Below are 19,976 nucleotides of genomic sequence, written 5' to 3' on the forward strand. Positions count from 1 at the left end.
GCTTAGTAAGGGCTAGGCATTTATTATTACCAGAGGTAAGTAGGTTGGTATTGTCATGTCCGTATTCCCATTAGGGAACAGACTGTAAACCTAGAGTCTGGGACTATGCTCAGTCCTATGGGGCTTTAGGGCCACACGTGGCTTAGTAAGCCTGAGGGTGTGTTGGGGAGCCTTCTGTATTTAGAACAGCAAGTTTAATGACAGACCATACTCACTGATTAGGTTACTAATAAATTTTGCAGTCTTGGTCAGGATTAGTTTAGGATTGAAGTTGAAGATCTAAGCCTTTTACGGTCTGCAACTAGATCAGGCTAGTTCATATACAGATTAATAACCATTATACTGCTGTTCATGCATGACTTGCTCTTCCCTTTTCATTCTTCTAAGGTTTTGAGCTTGCTTGTATTTTCCACTGCTGGTATTGATTCTGATAAATTTCAGTTTTCAATAATAGTTCATTAAAAATCTATGGAACATCTATTTTATGCCAGATAATGTTCCAGGAATTGGTGATGCAATACCAAGCAAGACAGACAAGGCTCCTGTCCTGAGAACCTTAAACAACCTATTACTTTACAGCTAATTGAGTGTTTCTAGTGACTATAGATGTGTGTAGTGTCCAGTGTACATCACTTCTAAGATCTAGGTCCCTAGTGATAGCATTAGTAATCAGAGGATTGTGTAGTTAATGTGGAATCACAGAGAAGTCACGGGGGGCATGGGAGTTACTTCTGATGGGTAAGAGAGGGCTGTAATGAATTGTCATCCCACTATCAAACATACATTTCTAGTAAGGAATATTGATTCAGTGCCATCAAGTCTAATGTATCTCCACCTTGTGTGATATCCAGAAAACTTCTCTTCAGATAGCCCATTTCTGAACATTTGATATTCTAGTAGTTGTCTTTCCTACCCTCACACTCTTGAAAATGTGGCCAACTTGGTATACCAGCCACAGTTCTTACTTAGGCCAAAATTCCAACCAGAGGGTAGAGGACTAGTATTTTTGAACTCTTATCTGTCTCCAGATGGAAATTAAATAATGTTTCTATAATTAATAACATTGTACGAATTGTTGGGAAAAGTTCTTATTCTTCATTCAGTCACTCAGTTGTGTCCAACTGTTTGCGACCACATGGATTGCAGCATGCCAGGCATCCTTGTCCATCACCAACTCCCAGAATTTACTCAAATTCATTTCCATCAAGTTGTTGATGCCATCCAACCATCTGATATTCTGTCGTCCCTTCTCCTCCTTTCTTCAGTCTTGCCCAGCTTCAGGGTCTTTTCAAAAGAGTCAGCTCTTTGCATCAGGTAGCCGAAGTATTGGAGTTTCAGCTTCAACATCAGTCCTTCCAATGAATATTCAGGAGTGATTTCCTTTAGAATGCACTGGTTGGATCTTCTTGCAGTCCAAGGGACTCTCAAGAGTCTTGTCCAAAACCATAGTTGAAAAGCATCAATTCTTCGGCACTCAGCTTTCTTTATAGTGCAACTCTCCCATCCATACATGACTACTGGAAAAACCATAGGTTTGACTATATGGACCTTTGTTGGCAAAGTAATGTCCCTGCTTTTTAATATGCTGTCTAGGTTGGGCATAGCTTTTCTTCCAAGGAGTAAGCGTCTTTTAATTTCATGGCTGCAGTCACCATCTGCAGTGATTTTGGAGCCCTGAAAAATAAAGTCTGACACTCTTTCCCCATCTATTTGCCATGAAGTGATGGGACTAGATGCCATGATCTTGGTTTTTTGAATGTTGATCTTTAGCCAGTGTTTTCACTCTCCTCTTTGACTTTCATCAAGAGGCTTTTTAGTTCCTCTTCACTTTCTGCCATAAGGGTGGTGTCATCTGCATTTCTGAGGTTACTGATATTTCTCCCGGCAATCTTGATTCCAGCTTGTGCTTCATCCAGCCCAGCGTTTCTCATGATGTACTCTGCATATAAGTTAAATAAGCAGGGTGACAATATACAGCCTTGACGTACTCCTTTTCCTATTTGGAACCAGTCTGTTGTTCCATTCCAGGTCTAACTGTTGCCTCCTGACCTGAACACAAATTTCTCAAGAGGCAGGTCAGGTGGTCTGGTATTCCCATCTCTTTAAGAATTTTCCACAGTTTGTTGTGATCCATACAGTCAAAGGCTTTGGCATAGTCAATAAAGCAGAAATAGATGTTTTTCTGGAACTCTCTTGCTTTTTTAATGATCCAGAGGATGTTGGCAATTTGATCTCTGGTTCCTCTGCCTTTTCTAAAACCAGCTTGAACATTTGGAAGTTCATGGTTCATGTACTGTTGAAGCCTGTCTTGGAGAATTTTGAGCATTACTTTACTAGCATGTGAAATGAGTGCAATTGTGTGGTAGTTTGAGCATTCTTTGGCATTGCCTTTCTTTGGGATTGGAATAAAAACTGAACTTTTCCAGTCCTGTGGCCACTGCTGCATTTTCCAAATTTGCTGGCATATTGAGTGCAGCACTTTCACAGCATCATCTTTTAGAATTTGAAATAGCTCAACTGGAATTCCATCACCTCCACTAGTTTTGTTCATAGTGATGCTTCCTAAGGCCCACTTGACTTCACATTCCAGGATGTCAGACTTTAGGTTGGTGATCACATCATCATGATTATCTGGGTCGTGAAGATCATTTTTGTATAGTTCTTCTGTGTATTCTTGCCACCTCTTCTTAGTATCTTCTGCTTCTATTAGGTCCATACCATTTCTGTCCTTTATTGAGCCCATCTTTGCATGAAATATTACCTTGGTATCTCTAATTTTCTTGAAGAGGTCTCTAGTCTTTTCCATTCTGTTGTTTTCCTCTATTTCTTTGCACTGATCCCTGAGGAAGGCTTTCTTATCTCTCCTTGCTATTCATTGGAACTCTGCATTCAAATCGTTATATTGTTCCTTTTCTCCTTGCCTTTCGCTCTCTCCTATTCACAGCTATTTGTAAGGCCTCTCAGACAGCCATGTTGCTTTTTTGCATTTCTTTTCCTTGGGGATGGTCTTGATCCCTGCCTCCTATACAGTGTCACAAGTCTCTATTCATAGTTCTTCAGGCACCCTGTGTATCCGATCTAACCCCTTGAATCTATTTCTCACTTCCACTGTATAATTGTAAGGGATTTGATTTAGGTCATACCTAAATGATCTAGTGGTTTTCCTTACTTTCTTCAATTTAGGTCTGAATTTGGCAATAAAGAGTTCATGGTCTGTGCCACAGTCAGCTCTCAGTCTTGTTTTTGCTGACTGTCTAGAATTTCTCCATCTTTGGCTGCAGAGAATATAATCAGTCTGATTTCAGTATTGACCGTCTGATGATGTCCATGTGTAGAGTCTTCTCTTGTGTTGTTGGAAGAGGGTGTTTGCTATGACCAGTGTGTTCTGTTGGCAAAACTCCTTTAGCCTTTGCCCTGCTTCAGTTGCTCAGTCGTGTCCGACTCTTTGCAACCCCATGGACTGTAGCCTATCAGGCTCCTCCATCCATGGGATTTTCTAGGCAAGAGTGCTGGAGTGGATTGCCATTTTCTTCTCCAGGGGATCTTCCCGACCCAGGAATCCAACCTGGGTCTCCCACATTGCAGGCAGATGCTTTATCGTCTGAGCCACCAGGGAATCCCTCATTCTGTATTGCAAGGCCAAATTTGCCTGTTACTTCAGGTATTTCTTGACTCCATAGTTTTGCATTCCAGTCCCTATAATTAAAAGGACATTTTTTTTTGGTTATTACTTCTAGAAGGTCTTCTAGGTCTTCATAGAACCATTCAACTTCAGCTTCTTCAGCATTACTGGTTGGGGCAGACTTAGATTACCGTGACATTGAATGGTTTGCCTTGGAAATGAACAGAGATCATTCTGTCGTTTTTGAGATTGCATCCAAGTACTACATTTCAGACTCTTCTGTTGACTATGATGGCTACTCAATTTCTTCCAAGGGATTCTTGCCCACAGTAGTAGATATAATGGTCATCTGAGTTAAATTCACCCATTCCAGTCCATTTTAGTTTGCTGATTCCTAAAGTGTTGATGTTCATTCTTGCCATTCCCTGTTTGACCACTTCCAATTTGCCTTGATTCATGGACCTTACATTCCAGGTTCCTGTGCAGTATTGCTGTTTACAGCATCGGACTTTACTTCCATCACCAGTCACATCCACAGCTGGGTGGTGTTTTTGCTTTGGCTCCGTCTCTTCATTCTTTCTGGAGTTATTTCTCCACTCATCTCCAGTAGCATAATGGGCACCTACCGACCTGGGGAGTTCATCTTTCAGTGTCTTATCTTTTTGCCTTTTCATACTGTTCCTGTGCCTTATGTCAAAATAATTTCTAAAATAATTTCTTTTGAGAGAGACTGTAACTATACTCGTAATCATGGTGTAAGCTTGGTTACAGTCATGTTTGAGATCTGCCCTTAGTTATTTTGAATGAATGATCATTTTCCATTCTCAGCCCCACATGTAGAAGTTGTCCGAATACCAAAGGAGTTTAGTAAAGGAAGGCTCGTCTCCAAGGTGAAAAAACATCTACTGAATAGTTTACCAGATGTTGACAGTGGCATTTTAGCATAAAATTATTTAGTGAGTATATAATACTGCATATTTAAATTATCATTGAACAACTTAGAAGATAATAAGAAACCTGTAGATTGACTCTCTGCTGGAAACTTCAGGAGTCAGTAGACTCTTGATAGTTGTTGTCCTATTAGAATTCAAAGCTGAAATCATGAACTCACTATCAACTTCAATAATGGCTTTGAGTAAGACGTTAAATTTTCTGTCTGATGTACAACTATTAAATGAGGCTAATAATGATTCACTACCTCATAGAAATGCTGTAAAATGTCACAGCTAACACTTCTAAAAACACTAAGATGTTCTATGATGTTAGTTAAGCTTCCTAGGTGGCTCAGTGGTACAGAATCTGCTTGTTAATGCAGGAGACATGGTTTGGGAAGGTCTCGTGCTGAAGTAAATGGCAACCCACTACAGTATTCTTGCCTGGGAAATCCCATCGACAGAGGAGCCTGACAGGCTACATACTTGAGGTCTCAAAAGAGTCAGATAAGACTTAGTGACTAAACAACAACAACAGTGGATGTTAGCCAGAAAATGCGACAGCAGTAAAGGACTTGAGTCCTTGAGGAGAAACTCATTTGAGATTGTTTGGGATCACTGTATAAAAAGCGCTCATGTCATCTTTCCCTTACTCTTTATATTTTCACTCTTTATAATCAGCATATATTATCTGTGATTCCCTCAAATAAAGAATCATAATTTGCTATTGCTTCCTCTCCACCCAACAAGTCTTATATATTTGGATTAGTTTGGAGATAGCACTCTGGTATTGATTGTGGTACTGTTTTCTATAACAGCCTTTTCCATTGGTTTGACTATGGTGGCTAGAGTTACTTATAGCAGAATCTACGGAACGCTTGCTGTTTTTCCATTCAAGTTCTGTTTCTCTTAGGAAATAGAGAGTAAGTGCCTTGTGTCTAAAAGGATTTTTGGTAGATGATATGCTTGGAAAACATGGTTAACACTTAAAAAATAGTAAAAATGCATTGAATCATACCTTTAGGGTTAGTGGTTGTTTATGGTATAGCAATGGAAGTCTTATGGGAGTGAATTTATCTGATATTCTAATACCTAGAAATCTGTTAACTTAGTGTTTTATCACTTTACTGGAATAGTGATACTTTTAGTTTATTATTATTATCTAGAGGCAAAACATGGTGAATTTAAAATGTAAAATTTTAAATTACTTACAGTTGAGTTTTGAGCTTATGTATTAGTTGCTCAGTTGTGTCCAACTCTTTGCATCCCCATGGACTGTAGCCCACCAGGCTCCTCCATCCATGGGATGTTTCAGGCAAGAATACTGGAGTGGGTTGCCATTTCCTTCTCCAGGGGATCTTCCCAACCCAGGGATCAAACCCAGATCTTCTGCATTGCAGGCAGACTCTTTACATCTGAGTCACCAGGGAAGCTTGAGTCTGATCTTAGTTATATTTTATTGTGTTTTTAGTTAGAACTCTGTAAGCCTCATAATTTTAATCAAAATATTTGACTAGTGAGAATATCCAGTTTTTAGTCATGCCAGTTAAATTATGTTTTACTCTATATACGTTAAGATACAGAACAGATAAAGAACTTATTCAAAATTTAATATGGAAAAAATCACTGGGGTCAGCTAGTTTGAGAAAATCTAGAAGCTTTATTATAAGAACATCCTATAGAGCTAGATGGACATCACACTTGAAGTGGTTAAGTTCTTGTTTGGAGAAAAGCTAGTTACTCCAGAAGCATTAGTAATTATGTTACTTATTATAGCTTCATATCATTGAAATATATAATCTTTGAAGATGTCGACAGTTGAATCATTTTGCAGTTCATGTTTCAAGAAGCTTCATGTGGTATATATGAGGTATATATCTTGATGAATAAAAAATAAGTCTACCCTGATTATGATTTAGCATCTTATAAACAATATTGAATAATTTGAGCAGGGATGAGAAAAATTAGAAATAAGTCAAAATCCTTATCATGTGGGTTTTTTTTCCTTGATCTTTGCCTCATGTTTAGGTATGGAGCCTGCATGGGAGATAGCACGTTTGCATCAGGCACGTGGCAAGTGTGAGGGAAGAGTCTGTCTCACCAAACCAGTTTAAGTGCTTAGTCTGGAGTTCTTAATTTATCTGTGATTCTGGCATATTTGGTTTGAGATAAGCCAAAGGTTTTATAAACTCTAGCATTATTTACATAAAATTTTTTACCTTTTGAACCTTGATGATTAATCCCTTGTCAGGTTAGTAAAATTAATGTGCTCCTCTAGTTTAAGTGTACTTGTGCCTTCCTCTGGGATGTATAAGTTACAATTATTTTACTTTGTGTCACTAACATGTATTTATAAGCTGCTGTTTTAAATTAACTTTATAATGACTAGTGTAGAAATTTGGTCATATAAATATGTTTGATTTGGGGGGACGGGTTACATTCTTATTTTGGATTCTATCAGATAGGATTATTATTTTCCATTAAATGTGTTTCATAATTTATAGAAACCTTCCATTGACCTTTGGTTAATCTCAGCATTTGCTTGAAGCAATCATTTTCCACCACTTCATGGGCTGTAGCTTACATTCCATGGATTTTTTTTTTCTTTTTTTTTCTTTTTTCTTTAATAGAAAATTATTTAATTAGTATACATGTGTTTGGGGCTGGTGCACTGGGACGACCCAGAGGGATGGTGTGGGGAGGGAGGAGGGAGGAGGGTTCAGGATGGGGAACACATTCCATGGATTTTAACTTTTCAGTTTGCTAAGTTTTAACAAATGCGTATACCACACCCAGATCAAGATATTGAGCATTTATAACTTCAAGCCTCTTCCCTGTAAATCCCTCACCCCAAATCTAGGGTGATATGATTTCTATTATAATTGATTAGTTTTGCCTATTGAACTTCATATAAATAGAGTCACACAGAATGTACTCTTCTGAGGGTGACATTTTTGGCACAACATAACATTTGTGACAGTCACTTATATTAGCACACATTCCAGTAGTTTGTTTCTCTTAATAAATATGCCGAGTATTCTGTTGTGTGTATTTATTGCAGTTTTCCATGTATACAGGTAAGGGCTTCCCTGGTGGCTCAGATGATAAAGAATCCACTTGCAATGCAGGAGACCTGGGTTCCATCCCTTGGTCAGGAAGATCCCCTGCAGAAGAGAATGGCTACCAGTCTAGTATTCTTGCCTGGAGAATTCCATGGACTGAGGAGCCTGGTGGGCTACAGTCCATGGGGTTCCAAAGAGTTGAACACGACTGTGCAACTAACACTTCACTTTCACTATGTTGATGAATATATGTTTAAAGTTTTTTGGCTGTTATGAAGAAAACTTAAAGCACTCTGATAAGGAACATTAACAATAATGCTACAATTTAAGTGCTATTTGGGGTCAGGTAGAAGCTGTGATTAAGATGGATGATGTTACTTAATTGCCTATTAAATATGTTTTTATTTTTTTCTTTGGTTTGCTTCACATGTGTTTTCTTATCATGTATTTTCTCCCTTTTCCTTCTCCAACAGTAATTTAATTTTATCTTAGAATCTCTTCTTATGTCTAGGCTTTGAGAAACAAAGTTGAGATAGGATGTATGAATATTGATTGCAGACGGAGTTGAGAGGAGAGAGTATAGAATAATTTCTGATGAAAAATAACATGTACCTGAAAAAAGTTATTTATTTAAGGAATAAGAGTGTATTATGTGGGAGAGAGTTTTGATTTAGCATTATATTTAGCAAAAAAAAAAAAACAAAACCAAAAAAATCTTTAATTAGCAATCTCTTCATCATTGAAAAAAAATCCTATTGAAATAAATTTGGTAATTTGTGGATCATAAAACAATTTACAAAGACGATGGAAAAGTAATAGGCATAGACAAAAGGAGCAAGAAGGAGAGGAAGAGGAGGGTGTAGTATATAAGCGAGTCATGCTGTGCCATCACATGACCCCGTTTTTCTTTTAAGACAGAGATCTTGCTTAAGGCCTTACTTATTTTATTACACATGTGAAATTGTTCCCCATTAACTATTTTGTGGAACCTACTGAACAGTGATGGTTGGATAAAATACTTTCCCATTTTAATCAACATTATAGATTTTGGAACAAGGAAGAAATATTTGTTGGTGGAAAAATAATGAACCCTTGTTAAAGGACTTCTCAAATGGATCATATTGAGATTTTCTTTATTCACTTAAAAATTTTCCAATTTTCAAGCACGTTTGAATGAAAGTTTAACCCAATCCTGTATTTATAATGCTTTGGATGATTATTTGTTTGTAGGCCAGATGACTGACACACAAAAGAGACAATGAATATAAACTGTTTTGACAGTTATATTTGGCAGTTAATTTGGTGATTATCATTCATAGTTGTAAATATATGCAGCACCTTTGAAAAGTCAGAGTTGTCCTTAGTCCCTGATGTTAAGAGATAGTCTGTTCTTTGAGTTAACTGATAATCATGGCCTTTTAAACTTGTTTCTATTTTAATTAAAAAAAATTTTTTTTGAGGCCCACTGGGGGCACTTGTCAATTCCTATTTTCTTGTTTAGATAGTAACTTGAGGCCTCAACCTCACAGCCATGATTTAACCAGCTTAAGTTCTGGTTTTGCAGGTAATTATTTGTGAAATTCTGAGGTTGTTGAAAGGAAGAATCTTGGAGGATCAGATGGAGATACAGAAGAGAATTTTGACCTATAGGAGTAAAACATACATTCAGTTTTTTGAGAGATCAGCAGTCATGTTTTTTTGTTTGTATTGATTTTAGAGAGGAGAGACTAAAGGAAAGGAGATTGAAGTGGATTAATTCTGAGTAATGATAGGAAAACTGGAATGAAATATTCATTTTGGAAGAGGGGGTTACCTGCCTTCTGTGTTCCAGTTACTTTGCTAAATGCTGAAATGCTGACCTCATTTAGTTTTTGTAATATCCTAAACAGAGGGTTGTTTTTTTTCTTTTTTTACACATCAAATAATTTGCAACTTTGGTTTGACTTTCTAGGGTGACACAGTGAGTATGTTGCTCATACACCCTTCAAGGCCAGAGCTCTCTGACTCTGGAGCTTGTGAGTAGTTTCCATTCTCCATTCTTTTCATATAACTCCAGTCTGCCCCTGAAGCTGTACAGGAACTCAGTAACAGATTGGGGATTAATATCTATGGCTCCTAAGTGCTGTCATACCTGTGAACTTTAGACTCTGAGATCCAGAGACCACTGTGAAGGGCAGAAGAACTTGAGTGATGGCAACTCCACATGCCCCTACTAAATGTAAGCACTCCCTTTTAGAATCCAGGTTCTAGAGGGGCTGATCAGTTCCCAATCCCCCGAACTTAGACTAGTGATTGGTATTAATTAGAAGCTTGATAAACAATCGTCAGAGAATAATGAGGGAACGCCTGTAAGATAGGCTGGCCCTGTGTGATAAATAGAGGCTGCTGAGACAAGCAAGAAGTCCTGGCAGGACAGGAGGAAGGTACCTGAGAACAACCATTCTGTATCTTCTGAGCACGATTTTAGTTTCTTGGAGAAGTGGTCAGTGCATAGTAATGTAGGGTCCACTGGGATAACAACCCTAGATAGAGGCATCAAGGGGCACGTGAACTAGAACTAGGTCTGGAGAGCAGAGCATTAGTGTCCAGGGCCACATCAGTGTGGGCAGAAATAAATGTCCAGTGGATCGAGCTGCTTAATTAGAGCTAAGACATTCTCTCTGCTTAGAGATAAGATTAGATTCAGATCCAAAGCTGCCAGTTATGCAAATGATGGATGCAAGGGTGGGAAGGCAAGCTGGCATTGGAAGGCCCTCTTTATTTATTCCACTGTGTGTCAGGAAAAATGAATCATGTGGGAATGTTCAGTGTTTTGTTTGTTCAGCATTGTCTTATGTTCCTTGAGATCAAAGCAAATGTAATTGATGTCTATTAAACTCTTTTTAATGTGACTGTAGGTTAAAGCTGTATATTCATTTACTTTTATAATATGATTGTATCTTATTGCAAATATTTTAGTGTGTTCAATCATTATTAGTCTTCATTGTCGTTGATTATAATATTTCATTACGTGAGTGTAGCCTAGTTTAGTAAATTGACATACTATTAAACCTTTAGCTTTTTTCCCCCATACTCTAATAAGAAATGCTAAAGTAGAATTCATGGACGTAGAGCCTATTTCATTTTTTGAACTGTTTCTCAAGGTAGAATCCCAGAACATACTTTCAGGGCCAAAGACTTTAAATTTTTATTTTTTTGGTAACTCTTGATGACTATTGCCTATTTCCTTTCTAAAAGAACTGACTAGTTTACAGTGACAGCAGAAATGAGCTAGGGGCCAAGGCTTACTATACTTTGACTTGAATGTTTGATGTTAATCATTTTTAATCAATAGTCATAAAATACTTTCATTTTAATTTATATTTATTTGATGACTAGTGAGGTATCAAATGTATTTCCTATTTTTGTATATTGTGTTGCTTTTTTCCAAATTGTCCCTGATTATATCTTTTACTTTTAGAATATTTGATATGAAAAGAAAGCAATTTTATGTTTATTGTGAATGATCTGGCATAGAATGTCGTCTTGTGAGGGAGAATAAATTATGGTATTTCATTGTAATGGGACTGAATGTTCAAATAACAGAAGCCTTGAATCAGCGCTAATGTGCTACTCTGGTCATGTGTCAGGCAGTGTTGAATGGTTGACCAATTTTTAAAATTTTTTCAATAACTCTGCAGGCAGATGCTGTCTTCATTGTAAATTTGAGCCAGCAGCTATGAAAAGGGTAGTATAAGAGGGACTTTCATTCTGTCTGAAAGCTGTATTGCTCCCATATTTTTTGTGTGTGTGCTCCCTTTGCCTTTCCCCCTCATTTATAATATCACTGGAAATGACATCAATTACAAATATGTTCTGCATAAGGGTCAGCTGCTTGTAAAGCTTTTACCTCTGGAAGAAATTTTTCCTGGAAGGTGATATGTTATTAACTCTAAATATGAATTAATAATAAGATGTTTTTTCTTTTGACCCTCCTGGCAGTAGCTATCCCAAGGGATGAAGCTTGGGTATGGGATGTATTGGGGGGTGAGGTAGGTGTACTTAGAGAATGAAATGAAACACTTAGCAGGAAAGACAGATTGGGGTGTAAAATCATAGCTGGGTGCACAGAGCAGAGAGCTGGCTGCCTGTGACCCAGCTTTAGGGCTTTGAGACATAGCAGTGTGTATGAGGGGAAGCCCTGGTGGCTCAGTGGTAAAGAATTCACCTGCCCATGTAGGAGACGCAGGAGACGTGTGTTCGATCGCTGGGTGGGGAAGAACCCCTGGAGAAGGACATGGCAACCCACTCCAGTATTCTTGCCTAGAGAATCTCATGGACAAAGGAGCCTGGTGGGTTACCGTCCATGGGATTGCAAAGAGTTGGACACGACTGAGTTACTGAACACACACACAGCACAGTGCGAATGAGGTGGCAGGATGCCAGAGACAAACATTTCCTATTTCAAAACTCTGTCCCCAGCCAGGCCTACATCCCACAAAGAGGAAGGAAACTTTCTTCTTTCTTCATTGCACCTACTGCCCCCTGAGGTCATAGCCATCAATAAGTAATACTGTGTTCATTGCTATTTTGGTTTGTAACTATTTGTAATACTGTTTCTATGAGTAAATGTGCAAGGTGTGTCACATATCCAATTACAAAAATAAAGTTGTGGCATATGACTTACTTGTAACTTGGGGACTAAAGGGAGGTTTTAATTTTTATTTATTTTAAAATTTTTATTATTAATTTTTCAGCTGTGCTGAGTTTTCATTTCTGCACATGGGGCTTTCTCTTACTGCAGCCAGTCAAGTTTACCTTGTTACAATGCACAGGCTTCCCATTGTGGTGGCTTCTCTTGTTGCCGAGCATGGGCTCAAGGGCTCGAGGGTGCGTGGGCTTCAGTAGTTGTACCTCCTGGACTCTAGAGCACAGAATCAGTAGTTGCAGTGCTGCATGTGGAATCTCCCCAGACTGGGGATGGAACCCATGTCTCCAGCATTGGCAAGCAGACTCTTTAACATTGGAAAGAAAGTGAAAGTGAAGTTGCTCAGTTGTGTCCAACTCTTTGCAACCCCATGGACTGTAGCCAACCAGGCTCTTCAGTCCATGGAATTTTCCAGGCAAGAGTACTGGAGTGGATTGCCATTTCCTTCTTTAGGGGATCTTCCCGACCCAGTGATCAAACCCGGGTCTCCCGCATTGCAGGCAGATAGACGCCACCAGGGGAACTACCTTAACCACTACCTTAACTACTGGGCAACCAGGGAAATCCCAGATTTTAGAAGAGGTGTGCTAATGAAAGTTATAGGTTATATTTCATAATGAGGCTTTTTTAGTCTAACAATACATAGCTTCTTTAACTTTGGGGATAATTTCTACCCTCTGCTCATGCCCTTTGGATAGCTGTTTTCCTTGTTTTCACATTATTCCTGGCATACAAGGCCCTGGCACTTTAAAACAAACAGGTTCTTCTGATACGGTTATAAGATGGCTGCAAAATTAATAAAAATTTGCTTTTTGGCAGTGCACTAACTGTAATGTTAACAGTGACTGAACTGTGAGCATCATGTAAGCATCATTCTCAGACATCTGGAAATCTTATATCTATGGAATAATCAGACCCTGTGGTAGTGTCTTCTAATAAACATCCCTTAAAGGCTCAAGATTTAAAAGATTTACTACATAAATTATTTTACTCTATAGAGTAGGTGCCCAAGCTAAAAATAAACTGCATATCCTAATAGCCAAGCAGAAGGCGTGTACTTGTCTAAGCAAGACATCTTATATATAATTTGGCTTGTCAGATAATGTGAAGTAGGATGGAAGCTTCTTACTTTAAAATGTGCAGCTGGTGTAAGATGTCATTTGGGTGCTTATTGTTTGGCTCGGGTGTGTTCCATGTCTGATGTTCCACTTGTCTTCAGGAATCATTGGTAGCTTTCCCCCTACTTCTTTGTTCGTTAAAGAAAACATCTCCACAGTATAAGATGTTTAGGCTTTATGTGTCTCCATATACTGGAAATCAACATATCTAGATGGAAAATTTTTTTTCTGCTTAACAAAACGGTGACATATGAAGTTAAGTTTATTTAATCAGCTATCATATTCCTCTGAGCACTTAAAGAGATGCTATTCATATGGACAAGAAGAGGAACGTGTAGAACCTCTTATGGCTCTACAAAACACTAGCTTGAGAAAGACTAAAGGTCTTTCAGCCTCACAATACTCAGAGGACAGGCCAAACTGTGGTAGTCCCTGGTGAGTGTGGTAGTCACTAAATAAACAGCTCCCCTTACAATTGTGAGATTGGCTAGAATTCTAGAGATCCAGGAAGTCATTTCTTTCTTTGGCTGCATTGGGTCTTAGTTGTGGCAGGTAGGATCTTCGTTGCTCTGTACAGGATTCTCTAGTTGCGACACGCAGGCATTTCTCTAGTTGTGACTCGCAGGCTCAGTTGTTGCTACATGGCACGTGGGACCTTAGTTCCCAGACCCAGGATTGAACCCCTTCACTGGAAGGCGGATTCGTAACCACGGGACCACCAGGAAAGTTCCCAGAACGGCATTTCTTTACTTGTTTCTCCCTGACTTTCATTAGAATGTGACTGTTTAAATGGTACAGATATATTATTGAACTTTTAGAAAATAGAAATCAAAAGAAGACAATAGAAAAGCCTCCATACTACTGTTAACCACAGGTAATCCCAAATAACAATTGTGGACTATTCCTCTAGTACTGTCTTTGTAATCATGTATATGTGTGCTTACAAAAAGGGAACTGTTTAAAAATTAGATTTTTTTACACTAAATATATCAGGAACAAATGTCCTAGTCATTAACTATTCATCTCTTTTAATTCAGTGGGCCCTTCATATCTTCAGGTTCCACATCTGCTGATTCAACAAACCACAGGTTAAAAATTTGAAAAAACAAAACAAAACCAATTTCAGGAAGTTCTAAGAAGCTTTCTGTTGGCAGCTGTTCACATAGCATTTCAGTGAGATGTTGTTGCCTGTCAAGTGCCTGACGTAGTAATTACTCAGTAAATGGAAGCAACTGCAAGAATGCAATTGAAGTGATTGTCGTCTTTATTGTTGCTGTGGTTGTGTCCTATACTTTTGCAGCACTATGGACTATAGCCTGCTAGGCTCCCCTGTCCATGGGATTTCTCAGGCAAGAATAATAGAATATATTGCCATTTCCTTCTCCAGGGGATTTTCCCAGTCCAGGGATCAAACCCATGTTCCCTGCATTGGCAGGCAGATTCTTTACCACTGAGCTACCAGGGAAGCCCATCATCTTTATTCTACCGAAAAGAGCAGTATTGCAGATTTCGAAATTAGACAAGCACTTCATACTTACAGATGGGTATGAAGGTAGTGGAAAGAATACTAGACCAAAGAGTTAGTGAATTTGAATATATCCTTATTCCCAGAAGGCGCAGAGGTAGAGACCCTGTCTGCCAATGCACGAGATGCAAATTCAATTCCTGAGTTGGGAAGATCCCCTGTAGGAGGAAATGGCAACTCACTCCAGTATTCTTGCCTGGAAAATCCCATTGACAAAGAAGACTGGCCGGCTACAGTCCATGGGATTACAAACAGACATGACTTGGCGACTAAGCAGTTACAGCACACACTAGCTCTCTTCTGATAGGCTGTGGAACTTGGTCAGATCTTTTGGCCTCTCTAGGATTAAGTTTCTTCATCAGACAAATTCAGTTCAGTTCAGTTCAGTCGCTCAGTCGTGTCCGACTTTTTGCGACCCCGTGAATTGCAGCACACCAGGCCTCCCTGTCCATCACCAACTCCCAGAGTCTATTCACATTCATGTCCATAGAGTCGGTGATGTCATGCAACAGTCTCATCTTCTGTCGTCCCCTTCTCCTCCCGCCTTCAGTCTTTCCCAGAATCAGGGTCTTTTCAAAAGAGTTGGCTCTTCGCATCAGATGAACAAAGAATTGGAGTTTCAGGTTCAACATCAGTCCTTCCAATGAATATTCATGACCGATTACCTTTAGGATGAACTGGTTGGATCTCTTTGCTGTCCAAGGGACTCTCAAGAGTCTTCTCCAACACCATAGTTCAAAAGCATCATTCTTTGTCACTCAGCTTTCTTTATAGTCCAACTCTCACATCCATACATGACTACTGGAAAAACCATAGCCTTGACTAGATGGACCTTTGTTGGCAAAATAATGTCTCTGCTTTTTAATATGCTGTCTAGGTTGGTCATAACTTTCCTTCTAAGGAGTAAGCATCTTTTAATTTCATGGCTGCACTCACCATCTGCAGTGATTTTGGAGCCCCCCAAAATAAAGTCCTGTCACTGTTTCTACCATTTCCCCATCTATTTGCCATGAAGTGATGGAATGAGATGCCGTGATCTTTGTTTTCTGAATATTGAGCTTTAAGCCAACTTGTTCATTCTCCTCTTTCACTTTCATGAAGAGGCTCTTTAGTTCTTCACTTTTGCCATAAGGGTGGTGTCATCTGCATATCTGAGGTTATTGATATTTCTCCTGGCAGTCTTGATTCCAGCTTGTGCTTCATCCAGCCCAGCGTTTCTCATGATGTACTCTGCATACACGTTAAATAAGCAGGGTGACAATATATAGCCTTGACGTACTCCTTTTCCTATTTGGAACCAGTCTGTTGTTCCATGTCCAGTTCTAACTGTTGCTTCCTGTCCTACGTACAGGTTTCTCAAGAGGCAGGTCTGGTGGTCTGGTATTCCCATCTCTTTCAGAATTTTCCACAGTTTGTTGTGATCCACTTTGACATAGTCAATAAAGCAGAAGTAAATATTGTTCTGGAACTGTCTTGCTTTTTTGATGATCCAGCAGATGTTGGCGGAGAAGGCGATGGCACCCCACTCCAGTACTCTTGCCTGGAAAATCCCATGGATGGAGGAGCCTGGTGGGCTGCAGTCCATGGGGTCTCAAAGAGTTGGACGCAACTGAGCGACTTCACTTTCACTTTTCACTTTCATGCATTGGAGAAGGAAATGGCAATCCACTCCAGTGTTCTTGCCTGGAGAATCCTAGGGACGGGGGAGCCTGGTGGGCTGCCGTCTATGGGGTAGCACAGAGTCGGACATGACTGAAGCAACTTAGCAGCAGCAGCAGATGTTGGCAATTTGATCTCTGGTTCCTGCCTTTTCTAAAACCAGCTTGAACATTTGGAAGTTCATGGTTCATGTAGTCTTGAAGCCTGGCTTGGAGAATTTTGAGCATTACTTCACTAGCATGTGAAATGAGTGCAATTGTGTGGTAGTTTGAGTATTCTTTGGCATTGCCTTTCTTTGGGGTTGGAATGAAAACAGACCTTTTCCAGTCCTGTGGCCACTGCTGAGTTTTCCAAATTTGCTGGCATATTGAGTGCAGCACTTTCACAGCATCATCTTTCAGGATTTGAAATAGCTCAACGGGAATGCCATCACCTCTGCTAGCTTTGTTCGTAGTGATGCTTCCTAAGGCCCACTTGACTTCACATTCCAGGGTGTCTGGCTCTAGGTGAGTAATCACACCATCGTGATTATCTGGGTCATGAAGATCTTTCTTGTATAGTTCTTCTGTATATTCTTGCCACCTCTTCTTAGTATCTTCTGCTTCTGTTAGGTCCATATCATTTCTGTCCTTTATTGAGCCCATCTTTGCATGAAATGTTCCCTTGGTATCTCTGATTTTCTTGAAGAGATCTTTAGTCTTTCCCATTCTATTGTCTTCCTCAGTTTCTTTGCATTGATCAGTGAGGAAGGCTTTCTTATTTCTCCTTGCTATTCTTTGGAACTCTGCATTCAAATGGCTATATCTTTCCTTTTCTCCTTTGCTTTTTGCTTCTCTATTGAAGTTTAGTCCTAGTAAAATTGTATCATAAAACTGAGGCATTTTGATGGATTTATTGATAAAAGGAAAATATAAAGAAATTGATTTTCTACATTTTACTAACATTTATGGTGTGTATTGCCACCATAATAACTACATGTGAATTTCTAACCATGTGGGCAACAATTTAACTTTTATATCCATGGCCTACATGACTTATTATATCCTTTCCAGATTTGGGATTCAACAGTTTTATGAGTTTCAGTCTCCTGTTGGATAGGTCTAGTCTTGGTAGTCATGAAGTTGAAATTGGGGAAGCAAAATAAATTTTTAAAAGTCTACTATAGCTGCTTTTTTTTTTATAGATGTATATATAAATGTGAGTGGGTATGTATAGTTTACCATGTGTGTTTGTGTGTTCAGCTGCATCTGACTCTTTGCAATCCCATGGACTGTAGCCTGCCAGGCTCCTCTGACCATGGAATTTTCCCAGCAAGAATACTGGAGTGGATTGCCATTTCCTCTTCCAGGGGATCTTCCCAACCCAGGGATCCAACCTGCATCTCCTGCATTGGCAGCTGGATTCTTTACCACTGAGCCACCTGGGAAACCTGTATGTTAGCATAGTATCAACCAGTTGCTGATATTTTTTCATTTAAGAATAAATCTTAGAAATTGTCCTATTCATATAGCTTTCTCATTAATGTATACAGAGTGTTCCATTGAATGGATGAACACCAGTGTTTAACCAGTCTCCTTATGGTGGGCATTTAGGCTTTTTATAACTTATGCTATTACCCATAATAATACTGTAATAAATGTGGTGTGTATGTGTGAGCTTTTGTGCATATGTTAGGTATCTGTGCTTCCCTGGTGGCTCAGATGGTAAAGCGTCTGTCTGCAATGTGGGAGACCCGGGTTTGATCCCTGGGTCGGGAAGATCCCCTGGAGAAGGAAATGGCAACCCACTCCAGTACTCTTGCCTGGAAAATTCCATGTACAGAGGAGCCTGGTGGGCTATAGTCCATGGGGTCGCAAAGAGGCGGACACCACTGAGCAACTTCACTTTCTTTCTTCAGTGTATCTGTAGGTTAAATTGCTGTATTGGAGGATATATGCATTTGTAATTTTGATTAAATAGACAAATTGCTCTTCATGGAGATTGAACCAGTGTACACGTCTGCCAATAATGTGTGGGTGAACTTGCTTCTTCTTGACTGCTTTCCCCCTCAAGGATTCCCATCTTTCTGTATTACAAAGCAGTTTGCATTATACTATATTACACTATGGTGTCTCTGGGAAAATGCTGATTAGATGGGTGATCATTACCATTTTTACAAGTTTCACAGAGATTGAATTTTACACAGAAGACCACTTTCTTAATATATGTATTTGCTGAATTAAATGGCTGCACAGTTAAGCGTCATGTAATGTACTTTACATTGCTTCAGAGCATAATTATACCACTGTAGAAAAACTCCAGTTTGCAAATTGTCAGCCTTCCATGGAGATTCATTCCCATAACATAATGAAGCACACTATCCATATTATATAAAAGATTTGAGTATAAACAGAGTTATTTGCACTTTATTTCTCCTATTCAGAAAGAAAAGGCATTATCACCAAATACTGTTTTCATAATTTTCAGAGAAAAGTTATTCAGTTGGTGGAGTTGAATTAAAAAACACAAAAAGTTGTCCTCTTCATCCTTGATTCATGACTATTTGACTGTATATGTGGACACACACACAGTTTTTAGCTGAGAGAGTTAAAGCTGCTATGGTTCCTTTAAGAAAATAAAGCAGTTTGTATTACAGAAAGACAAAAGATGCACTTTTTCTCTTCTACATTTAGGACTTAGTGCATACATTAGGAAAATTTTGAAGGATATTTAAAACTACTCTCTTTTCTCATTTTCTCTGGGCCGCAGCTTGGAATATATGAAAATCAGTTCCTGAAGGAACTTAGAACTTAACTTAATTTTTATGCTAATATACCCAGGTTACCTTTTCTAAAATTGACTGTTGTTCTAATAGTCCCCTCCCCCCCACACACACACCTTTTTGGCTTTTATAGAAGGATTTGCCAGCTTCTTTTTTATAAAGTTTTCCAATTTGACTTTCCAGTATGGTCCTTTACATAGCATTGTACTAATTTACGTACAAATAAAAACGTGTCCATTATTGGCCTATTTGAAAAGTAATTGTGTTGGATATCATATTTATAGTGAAGACACTGATTAAATCCCAAAGAATAACCTAATTAATACAGAGTCTTATGGAGATACTGAAATAAAAATATAAATTAAAAAGTTATTATTAAATAATTACTCCTTTTGTTTTCTTTTTTAGCACATATATTTCAAAGAAGTTGCTTGCATTTAGACTGTTGAGTTTTAAATCGTTCTACCCTGCTAAGGAAAGTAGTTTGTGGTGTTACTTAGTGGAATAACAAAAAGATGAAGCTTTGGTGTGGGCTTTCCTTATGGCTCAGACAGTAAAGAATCTGCCTGCAATGTGGGAGTTCTGGGTTCAATTCCTGGGTTAGGAAGAC

The 19,976-nt window shown here is 38.9% G+C and overlaps 1 protein-coding gene across 3 annotated transcripts in view; it reads left to right on the plus strand.

Annotated features, from left to right (window-relative positions):
* KLHL2 (kelch like family member 2) overlaps window positions 1-19,976 on the plus strand; it is a 173,013-nt gene that overhangs the window by 72,287 nt on the left and 80,750 nt on the right. The gene's annotated exons all lie outside the window — the stretch shown is intronic.

The sequence above is a fragment of the Bos indicus genome, chromosome 17, assembly GCF_029378745.1.
Source record: "Bos indicus isolate NIAB-ARS_2022 breed Sahiwal x Tharparkar chromosome 17, NIAB-ARS_B.indTharparkar_mat_pri_1.0, whole genome shotgun sequence".
Taxonomy (NCBI): domain Eukaryota; kingdom Metazoa; phylum Chordata; class Mammalia; order Artiodactyla; family Bovidae; genus Bos; species Bos indicus.